Source organism: Salarias fasciatus, chromosome 10, assembly GCF_902148845.1.
Source record: "Salarias fasciatus chromosome 10, fSalaFa1.1, whole genome shotgun sequence".
In the NCBI taxonomy this organism is placed as follows: Eukaryota; Metazoa; Chordata; class Actinopteri; order Blenniiformes; family Blenniidae; genus Salarias; species Salarias fasciatus.
In genome coordinates this window covers 12,942,963-12,955,317 of record NC_043754.1, presented here as the reverse complement: position 1 = coordinate 12,955,317, position 12,355 = coordinate 12,942,963, and positions in this window count along the sequence as shown.

Here is a 12,355-nt window from a genome sequence, read left to right as displayed (position 1 = left end):
GAAAACCAGGGGATGCCAATCTGCCGAATAATTCATCCCGCCTCTTAACTGCTGTTAAGCAGGGGATGCAGATCTCGGCAGGCATGCAGAACTCGGCACAACACCGGTATTTGCCCTGTGATAGACTGGTGACCTGTCCAAGGTGTATCCTCCTGTCCATAGTGAGCTGGGATTGTTTCCAGCTCAGATATCATTCAGGCTGCTGTGAATTGGAGCAGGTGTGCCTGCGCGGCGGCCATCTTGCAGGGGTAGACCTCACTTCCACAGCACATTGAGGAATGATGCTTCACCATAATGGAGTATTTTCACAGCTTCACTACTTCCTAAAAATAACTGTGCATATTCATTTCCTGTCTTGCATTATTGGCCAAACTGATTAATCCAGGTGTGTCTGGTTTAGACTGCTGCAACAAGACACACCTGGATTAATCATTTTGGCCAATAATGCAAGACAGGAAATGAATGTGCACAGTTAATTTCAGGAAGTAGTGAAGCTGTGAAAATGGCCCATTGTGATCATAAATCGATCAGTTCTCAACTTCTAATCCAGTTTAGTATAAACATCAGACATGGGGGACACACAGACATAAGCAGAACAAAATGAACTCATAAACTGCTCAGGCTGATTGAGATTTTTATTGAGAGAATTGGTTTAAGGATTTATATTGTACTTGATTGTTATTGATATTATGATTGTATGAGTCTGGACATCATTATTGTTATATTGCATTGTCGTATCTATTATACAGGGTTCACCCTCAAGGCGTTCTTTCATGTTACCACAAGAGGACAGTGTTTCCCTGTGGAGAAGCTCCTGATTGTCCTCTCTTCTTCCTCTCCTCTCATTGCTCAGTACCCATTTCTTGGCTCATTGCTGTGACAGGTCTCCTGCTGCTGTTCGCCACTGCAATACCACTCATTTCAGATTTATTGCAATTTTTCCATTTTCTTAATCATAATTCATAATAATTTTAACGTACACTTGAATCATCAACACAGTTTGTGTGTGTGTGTGTGTGTGTGTGTGTGTGTGTGTGTGTGTGTGTGTGTGTGTGAGCGCGCGCGCGCATGTGTGTATAATCCATGTTTTTGTAATCTAATTGAAATAAGAGTTATTTTGAGCCAATGTTTTTTGGCTGAAGATTTTTTTTGCAGACATTCAGGGACCTGCAGGACTGGTGTTCCCCACCTGCAGCTAAGCCCTGAAACCCCCCCAGAAAACATCATCGCTCCAGTGTTCCTCCACTCTTCCCTTTTGAAAGACTGCAGCATGTGCTCATGCGCACACACACATGTGTGCGCGCTCAGTCTTGTATTTCTATCCTTGTGGGGACCGTCCATTGACTCCCATTCATGTCTAGCCCCTAACCCTGACCCTTACCCTAACCCTAACCCACACCACAACAAAGCCTAACCCTAAAGAAATGTTTTTGCACTTTTACTTTTTTCTGTAACAACAACATGGTCAAGAAAACACTGTTTCTCCTACTTAGGACCGGAAAAAGGTCCCCGCAAGGCACGTCGTTCCACGTTTTGCTATCCTTGTGGGGACATTTGGCCCCAACAAGGATAGAAATACGAGAACGCACCGACATACACACACACACACACACACATGCACGCTCGCACAAACTGCCTTCTGCTTTCAGCCCACTGATTCAGTCCGTCTGTGTTATCAGCCCACTGACTCATTGTGCCTCAGTCTGTCCAGCTCATGGCCCTCTTTCTATTTTCATCCTGTCCTGACATGAAAATGCCATGACCTTGTGTTTTGTGTTGAACCACTGGAGGTATATATGTGTGTGTGTATTTTTATTAAGTGTGTGTGTGTTGGTGTGAAATCCTAATCCCTCAAGGCCAACGTCACCCTCCATGTCTAAATGGCAAATGGAGCTGGTTTACACTGCATTTTTGATAACCAGATAAATATCCACCGGTTCCCCTAGACTCATCTTCAAAATGTGATGGGAGAGCATGAGAGGGAATATCTCTGATAAAAAGCGATAAGTAAGAACAAAAACTTAAACCTTACCAGGCAGTTTACCATGATCAGTAACTTGCACTTTTATCTCTTCCAAACTAACAATGGGCGATCTAATGATAATTACACAAAATGTATTATATCATTTTTGTGACACATTGAATCAGATGAGGTTTGTGTTAGATTTTTGTTATTCGAGCTAGTATTGACAGGCACCTCTGCATCCTGATTTGTTTGCCCCATTGCCTCAGAGAAACATCTGTTAACCCTCAGTTACTTTACAAAATTGTGTTGAAAATCATCAATCAATCAAAAATCATGTGTTGAAAATCTAATTCTATATGAAAAGTTGTGACACCATATTTCAATACACTAGCTCTAAACAGTGACAATAGATATGTGGGGGGAATTTTTAGGAAACTTTGTGGCAAGTGGCACACTTCGTGATGGGACAGTCTTCAGTATAGGATATTGAAACATGATTTTACTTCCTTTTACAGAAGCCAAATGAAAACAAAAAACCTTATTTGAACAACTGTTTGATAAGTCAAAGAATATATATTTATGTTATTAATAAATGGCACACAGAGCTATTATTTTAGTTTTGTGTATTGTTTCCCTTTTGTGGTTTAAAAGACATATAAAGTAAATACAGTATAATAACCCTGGTTATATGTCTCTCCAGAAGAATTAAATTTGATGTTTAGACTGTGTGTGTGTGTGTGTGTGTGTGTGTGTGTGTGTGTGTGTGTGTGTGTGTGTGTGTGTGTGTGTGTGTGTGTGTGTGTGTTCTCGTATTTCTATCCTTGTTGGGGCCAAATGTCCCCACAAGGATAGCAAAACGTGAAACGACGTGCCTTGTGGGGACCTTTTTCCGGTCCTAAGTAGGAGAAACAGTGTTTTCTTGACCATGTTGTTGTTACTGAAAAAAGTAAAAGTGCAAAAACATTTCTTTAGGGTTAGGCTTTGTTGTGGTGTGGGTTAGGGTTAGGGTAAGGGTCAGGGTTAGGGGCTAGACATGAATGGGAGTCAATGGACGGTCCCCACAAGGATAGAAATACAAGACTGAGCGTGTGTGTGTGTGTGTGTGTGTGTGTGTGTGTGTGTGTGTGTGTGTATATATATATATATATGTGTGTGTGTGTGTGTGTGTGTGTGTGTGTATTGACTCTGATGTTTGTGCTGCCCATTCAATGTGAAGCATTAAAAGAAAGACAGAGGGAGAGTTAATTCACTTTCCTAAGAGAGCTGTATCAGTAAGGATTTTGAATGGTGTGTTCCGCAGATGTGAAAAATCTTCTTTGTGCTGGTTATATTCACTGAATAAGTGGCCTCACTTCTTTTTTGGTCAGCGGCTTTCAGAGTCTTCTGATCTGAAAAGAGGAGATTTAGAAAAACAGAATTTCGCTCTGATCTCTCCTGAATCCAATGGACAGTGACTCATCCTTTTCTGCCATCCCAAAAGCTCCTGCATTTTTTTTTTTAAACATCCACTTCTTTGCCTTTGCATTATGGGCTGCAATCACTTTCAACAGCGAGCGAAACACAAATTGCTTCACTACGACCGGCTCATTACAGCCTTTTGTCTGTACCTGCATTTGAACCTTCTCTTGGAAAGATGTGCACACTGTGGTGCGCCTTTGTGACTCCACTCAGCTGGGAGTGACATTTTTGACTTGGTTTGAGCTTCGTGATACGCTCAGGGCTTTACGGTGGGAGCGCCCAAATGTCTCTGAACATTTCTCCCTTCTTTTTGATCTCAAAGTCCTGCTGTTTGTGCGTATCTGGCACAGCGCCTCCCACACAGTCAGGCTTTGTCAAAATGAGTTTGAGGTTCAGTGGAGGAGGCTGTCTCCTCCCAAAAAAGAAAAAAAAAAGCACTTGATAGATTCCAGGTCAGTGGGAAGGGATGAAAATAGAACTGAAACATCAACCATCTTTGACACATGTTAAAACAAAAATCCATTCATAACCAGCTTTTTTTTTTTTTTTACAGTAGCATACAAAGCCCCCTTTGCATTTATTTATGAATCACTCTTTTCAGTTTTGCGTTGCATCTCTCTCTTCTTTGTTGTCATTTTAGTCCTCACTATACTCTCATCAGAGAAACAGAAACGCTCCCTTGGCTTCGCCAGACCCTTTTCGGCTACTTTTAGCGTGTCCTTCAATAAAGGCTCGCTTTGTCTTCATGCGCGGCTACACATTTATTCACTGAGTTTGGGTCAGAAAGACAGAAAAGGACACGGCTAGATGACAGGGCTGAGTATTATGTAAGATAAAGACAGGATATATCCAGTCTGTGTCTCACTAACAGCTCCTTTGCCAACAAAGACAGCTGATGGATGAGGAGATTATGACAGTAATACTTGACATGTTAGTGTCCTCACACGTCATTTTGAGAAGGCGAGACATGATCGGGGTCATGAAAAACACAAAAGGTTAAAACCTCCATATTCATCCCCACCTGTACGGTGAATGAGAGCATGCTCATATGGATTAGGAATCATGGCAATGTCACCAGAGAAGGATTTTTGTTAAAAAAAAAAAATTAAAAAAAGAAAAGAAAAGAAAATCTCCAGCATTTGGGGGAAAAAATATATTGCATTTACAGGATCGGCTCATTTGTCATTCATACCAGCTTCCAGCAGTGATTCTGATGTAAGTCAGTGAAACAACAGAAAGAGTGCAGCTTTACATACAGATTCATGCACATACAACATGAAACTCAAATTGCCACTAAACTTTCCATCACAACAGGAGTAAACACAGTTTTCTGACTTAATCAGAAAAATCGTCTTTACCCAATCGTTACTTTTGAGTCTCAGCTGGTTGGACTTCATCCCCGCCCATCTTCTCTCGCCACAGTCAAGCATAGATGTACAAATTAATAAAATGTGCTTTTTTCATGGGAGATTTTAAAATAAGAAGAAAAAAAACTGGAGCAAAAGTGGGTTCAATTTAAACTTTTAAAATGCAGAACTGACAAAGATGAAGACAGTTATCACAAAACATATGAGCATGACTTCATGAAAACCTGCCTGCTGAAGGCAGTGGGAAAAACCAACACAGAAGACACATATCATGACAGGTCACATCTGAAATGGATCTGATAGAAATCTAATTGTGATCATTTTCGGGATTCTCTTGTGTGTTTCTAAGCTAAAATTAAGGAAAAACCCGAGCTATATACTTCAGACGGGGCTGTGCAGTGGTTAGGACTCTTGCCCCTCAGTGAGAATCTCCATTTTTTTCGGCCTTGAATCAAACATGAGTTGGATCAAAGCAATGCAGAAGGTAGATGAAAGGTATTTCAGATATTATTCAATCAGTTTTGTGATTCCCAGGTAGGAAATTAACAATGTTCTGTTTCTTTTTCATGTTAAAATTTGGTTCCCATATGAAGTCAATTCGAATAGCACAGAAACGATGTTGGTCATCAAAAACCAGAAGTTTGTGCTCATGAACACTCGAATCCTGAGACAATCTCCAGACAGCATGCTGACATCTTACAGCAGCCCAATGTTGGCATGCATGCTGCTTTTGATCAGAGTTGAGCAGAGCATGGTCTCTGGGTGTGGCTGAGCTCAGCTCCAGCAGAGAGAGAGAGAGGAAGAGAGAGAGGGAGAGAGAGAGAGAGCTGTGGGAGAACGGTGCTAGGGAGCAAAAATGCACACACCTGGTGTGTGCACACGCTGATTTCATATAATTAATAGCTGGAAAGTGAGGTGAGGCACATGCATATTCAATTCAATTCAGCTTTATTCCAAGGACCAAAAAAGCTCTTGGTGAAAGGAAAGAAAAAAAAAGTTTACATTGGTTTTGTGCACACCAGTTTGCTGGCCCATCAGTCCGGAGAGGAAAGAAATTGCATTTGTGTTTTTGTGTGTGAGCACAGGTTTGAGTAAACGCTTTTTGATTACTCCACACCTGCCTGACTGACTCTGTGCTGAAGTGAACCCACAGAGACAGAACATCTGTTGCCAAGTCCTTCTCCGTGATATAAAAGAAACAGGAGTGCAGTGATCCTTGTTAAATGATTATTGTACCCCCACACACAAACACTCTGGACTTTAGATGTGGTCTGACAGACAGAACAAATGTTACATATCTATTTGTTTGTGTAGAGACACAACACAAACTGATGCCACATATCACTTCAGTATGTTGCCGAACTGTTTAAACCACTCAGTCTTTCAATTTCATGGGGAATCATGTGTGAATGCTTTGAAAATGTTCAGAGAATTGTGTTTACTGAGTGGGAAACATTTTCCTCCACACTGATCTATGCAGCCTACTTGAAATTGTGTTTCGCATCCAAAAAAGATGAAATCCATAATTCAACAACAACAAAAAGCACTTGCAGGAGTATTTTATTGGCTCAGAATAGCAATTACACTGTTCTCAATAAAAGTCTTAACTGTTTACTTACTCCTTTGCCCTCAGGTCCATTTGCATTCCTGATGCCTTTCTCATCTGATTGACAAAAGCAACACATTGACTTTAAACCTGAGTTATTTGCAGGTGCAGATACAGGGACTCCAGTGGATAAAATTGAGTGATATGAATAAAACAATAGATTTTGTCATGAATGTCAGTCATTATGTGACTGAAGTAAACTTTGTAGCTCAGCTGTGGGTCTTTATTTCAATATTTACAAACCGCTGTGTGCAATAACAGCTAATAACAATTTGATTCCATGCAAATAAATTGTGCAGCTACCTCTAATTCAATGGATATTGCATAATTGATTTGCATGAGATAATTAACAGTTTTTTGCTTTACAGGGCAGAAGTACACTTACAATAAACTGAATCATCATAATCAATAAGTCTGCTCTCTGTGCTCTTGTAAGAGGTTTTGAATATGACCCTGTGGTTGCACAACATTAATCCTCACTCCTTTTCGCTGTGTCAGCTGTCACTTTATTGCTCCTCCTAAAAAAAAACTTGCCAAGTCACCTATCACTTGGGAGGTTTTACAACAAATGGAGGTTTGACATTTTGGGATTGTGCTCATTTGCATGGATGAGATCCAGAGCTGGGAGACAGCTGGGTTGTCTGAGCAGGAAGAGCCTCGGCACAGGGAGACAGTTGGTCTTGTACAACACATGAAAAACCTCCACTGGACTCATAATGGGACATAAATTAGCCTCCTGATGCACGTAGTCAGGGGTGGCACGTTCACAACAAAGAAAAAGGAGGAAACAAAAGAGGTGAAGGGAGGTAGATTAGAGACAGAATAAATATGAAGGAAAGAAACAGGAATATAGTTTCCTTTTTTAACTCTGTAACCAGCAGTGGTTCAAATTCTAGCCTCTACTACCCGTATACTGATGTTTGACACTCATATCACAGAGGTCTCTGCCAACTGTGGAGGTAGGGGGGAATGCTGGCAAAACCAGCGGTAAAAGCGTGAAGCTGCCGTCTCTGATATAGGATAGCGGCGTCAAAGATGGTGCCACACCGAAGACGACATCCTCACAAATTCAGGATTACGCTGCTTACAATTCAAACCACAAATACGACAACAAGCCAACAATTAGAAGAAGACACAGTCCTGCAATGTGAACACGCGCATCTGCCAAGTTTCCCGACACTTGTAATGTTTCACTGAAGCAGTAAATTGCTGTCTGCCTCAATTTATTTCTCTTGTACGTATTAATTACTTTACCAGGGGCCAGTGTATTTCCCCTGTGCTTCAACTGGTGGCTGTGTTTCTATTTTGAGCACCTGCACTGATTCATGTAATTACAATGATCAGTGGAGTTTGTGAGTTTGTAAAGCTGAGCTGTCGCCTGGAAATGACTCCATGATATCACTCCTACATTAACGTTTCAAATTTATGACAGTTTTTCAATCCAATTTTCAGTTATTATTTGTTATTCGTATCAAGCTTACCAAGCATACATTAGCTGGCAGTCCTATTGAGGGTTTATTAAACAAAACACTCCAGGCCATTTTGCGATGACTTGCACAGTGAAGACAGCATTAATTAAAAAAACAAAAAAAAAAAAAAAAAACAGAACAGCTTTCAGCTTCAGTGGATGAAAACAGTTGTATTGATGTCTTCCTGAAGGACGGTGTGATCTTCGGAGTCCATCCGGATTCAGACCCAATCTCTATAAAGCGATATCAGACAGGAAGTCGATGGGTTCTGAGATTGATTCGGGCTTTGTTCGACACAGCACTAGCACTGTGATGAATTAAATGAAAGGTCACCTGCAAATAAATATGCTTATTAGGCTTCACCGGTGACTAATAAAGCTGTCAGTGTGTTTTGTTGTGTTCTGCTTTAAGTCTGGCAAAATAATTCCACTAAGCACTGAGTGTATAAATATTCCATCCATCCATTCTACCGAATCCAGTTATGTGGACTTGAGAGGATCTCAGCTGAAGATGGGCGGGGTCAGGACACACCCTGGATTATTCACCGGCCCATCAGAGAGAAAACAGAGAGACGGTCACCTTCACAGTCACGCCAAATGACAAATACCTGTTAACTTCAAATGGATTTTGTCTTTTTTCGTATTGGAGGGAAACAGAAGGACTCAGTCAAACAAACGATGGATGGCTGATGATGGGCTTACAGAAAAGATCTCAATCATTCAAGATCTTAATCATTGTTTCACTTTTGCTACTGGTCACTTTCAATGTGACTGATGTTCTTGATGTATACATTTCTGCTTCATGGTAAAATGAAACTCTTACATCTGCATGCTGTGTTTGTCTCTATTGCTCCTCCAGGTGTGTGTGTGTGTGTGTGTGTGTGTGTGTGTGTGTGTGTGTGTGTTTTGTGAGACATTGATACATCTGCTGTAATTTTGCAATAAGTGATGTTCACAGCCTGTTACTTTGAGACTGATTTCCTTCACCAAGCATCACTTCAGACAATCAGTTGAAACAGTCTGTCAAACGCAGGCACACTTTAAGAGGCACTTATTTTCTTTTATAATAAATTAACCTCTCAGAACAATCTTTTTTTTCTTTTTTTGAAAACCCATTTCCACTCTGTGCCATTATTAATTCAATATTTTTCAGGGCACGACTGCTCATCGCTGCATCATCTCCTTTCGTAGCTCACTGCTGATTACATTAGTCATACAATCAAACACCAGACTGAGACGTCCTCTTGAAAACAGAAAGTTAAACTTACTGAGAAGGAAATGGATTGATATAATAGGATGTTCAAACAGCATCTTTATCATAATTTTCACTGTGTCACGCTCCTCTGTGTGTCCTCTTAATGATCACCACTGCGAGAGAAAACCACTACCTGAATCAGAACAGTCCGACTTTAAAGAATACTGTGCTTCAGTCTTCAATCGCTGCAATACCTTGATGTAAAAACCTGCAGACTTGTAGGAAGCAATACTCACATGAGCGTGCACAGAGCCGAGAGACAGAAAAAAATGAATAAATAGTGGCTTTAAGAAAATAAATTGTTCCTCTGTAGGTTTAATAGTGATAATAAGGTCATCAAATACTGAGATTTAAAGTTTTCTGTCTCAAAATACTAACACAGAGGCAGTCAACTGAACTATAACCTGCAACGTTTAGAGTTACTGTGTGATTGTATCATTTTAGATTTTAACCAATACCATAATAATCAATGCAACAGTTGGGAGTTTTTTGGTATAAAGTGAAGGATGAAGCCATTTGATTGTGTTACGGTGCGTGAGACGGAGGCTCAGATGCAGATGGGTACCAGACACGGGGCAAAAGTTAAAGAGGTGTGAGGAACAGACAGAGGTGGTCCAGGCTGAAGCAGAGGAGAAAACGAGGTCAGCTGCAGCATGGACAGAAGGCTTAACATGAAGAAACTCCTGTACACTGACTGAGGGAGCTCAACGGTCCAGCATCGGAGAGCGGACAGCAGCCAGCTTAAACAGACAGAGGAGCAGGTGGAACAGATGAGGCCACTCTCCGAACAGGTGACTCCAACTAGCTGACTGAACTGCCCACACCACAGCCCGCTCACCTGCAGACAGAGGGGGAGAGAGGAAGACAGCAAAGAAGCAAACCCGCTGCTTAGTGGCCGGGGAGCGGGCACGAGAGATCGCGTTAAAGATGCTCATCTGAAGTGTGAAAAAAAGTGCAGTTCTTCATATAAGAAATGTACAAAAAGATGAAAAATACAGACTCACAATGACATGAAGGCAGGCTTCAATTCCTTTTTTTTTTTTTTTGTAGTTTGCATATATTTAATCTCAAAAGACATATATGTTAACTAATAACTCCATGTGTGGTTTCTTTCTATCTTGTTGGTATTGTGATGGACTGATGATTTCTCCTGGGTGTACATTACCATTTTCCCAATGCTGTGATAGGCTCCAGCTCACTATGAGCAAAACTTGGATCAAACAGGTCCAGATAACAACTGTAGCCTATGACTGAACAATACCTGGAAATATGACAGGAAAGGAAACCAAATCCTTCCAGCATAAATACAAAAATTTAAATATAGCAAATGTTTCTGATGAATAAAACAAATGATTTTTCAGAAATACTTCAAACGCTGTCTGGTGAATCTAAGGTCTCCTGCTTTTGTGGGAAATACTGGCCTACCTATTTAAATTTTACTTCAGTACTCTGTGATTTACTGACATATTGACATAAAATTAGGTTATGGATAAGATAAAGGGGCATTTTGCTCTGATGGTTTAGATTAGGGCGTTGGAGTAAAGTGACGGCTGGGGATTGCATTATATCAATGAGTGTCGTCATAAAAATAGAAATGTGAACATGTTTGTGCCATATGCTGAGAGATTAACTTTTTTTCTTGGATGCTGCTGTCACTTTACTATAAAACTACTTTAACAGATGAAACTGTGAACAGATGGTCCAAATATCAGCTGCAGTAAATCTTTTATCCCTGGACATAAAGGAAGAGATGACAACGAATGAGAAGGAGAAAGAGAGATAAAATCAGTGTGTGTGCATGACTGGAAACCCCCTGAACTGCACAGATTACAAAGGTACTCAGTGAAATGGCTCCATCAAAGTTAAGATTTTTTTTTAAAGGCTGTGAAATGCACCGAGTCGAATGCTTGCTTTTGCTTGTTTTATAAAGTAGACTTTTGAAGCCTCGCTCAGAATGTTTATCGCTGCGGCTCACGGCGACAGAGTATTTTATTACCACATCTAAGGTTGCCATCACTTCACTTTTAGATGGTGTCACCTTTGTTCCCATTATCTTTTATAGTTTTGAATAAATACCCTTTTAGCTCCGAGGGAGTTCAAGCAAAGCTGTAATGACGGCGCTACCGACTCCCCGAGATCCGCTCCAAGTCTGTCCTGTGTTGCGCTTCGCATGAGGCGTCACACACTGCATCCAGCATCTGCATGTTGAGACGTACGCAAGCACAAACACTGTCAATGCATTCAACATCCACTGATCTCCCCTGTGAGGATAATCATATAGTCACAGTTGATAATGATCAAAGAACAGTGTGTGTGTGTGTGTGTGTGTGTGTGTGTGTGTGTGTGTGTGTGTGTGTGTGTGTGTGTGTGTGTGTGTGTTAGCTTTGGAGTACCACCCAACATTTGCATCCTGAGCATCCTGAGAAAACCTCATATTGACAAAAACAATTTGGGACAGGGGTGTCAAATATAAGGCTCGTGGGCCAAAACTGACCAGCAACAGACTGTAATCCGGCCCACCAAGCAAACTAAACTTTTCAAAGAGAACATCTATTTTTGGACTTCCGATTGAACTGTTTTGGACATTTGGCTGTCCAAATTTCATTGAAATTGGCTTCATGTTGCGACTGTCCTCATTTTCAGTGGTAATTGTCTTTTTGTGAAAATATAGATAATTTCATCACAAATATCATCACGACAAAGAAAAACTTCAAAGTTTAAATTTACATAATGTACTCTTTAATGTTAGATGCAGTCTTAATGTGCTTCAAAACATACACACATGCCCACATGCACAAGGGCTCAAACTTTGCCACAGTCACTCATTCCATTCCCAAAAACAAGCCAATGTTGCTGCTTTGTGCCTTGATAATAAAATGCAGGAAATCACAACTCAGTGAGCTCTGTCAGATCCGGTTATTAAATTCCGTTTTCTGTTGGTCATTTCATGGAAAACAATCGAAGGTGTAGACAGGCTCAAAAATAAGTGTCATCCTCCTGTGATCGTCTCGAAATGAGACTCTTTCCACAGCAGTTCTATCATCATGTTGCAAATGGGATTTCTCTCAGCATGAAGGCAAAAACAGCATGCCTTTTAAAAGCTCTCACTTCTGCCTGTGAAAAGGAGGAAAAGTTGCTCCTTCTGAAGTTTCCTGTGTTGGCAGATGGCGGTTGACGAATGCATCTCAGTATGGTATCACTGGCAGATTTTGAAGTTTAGACTTGTGGGAGTCGT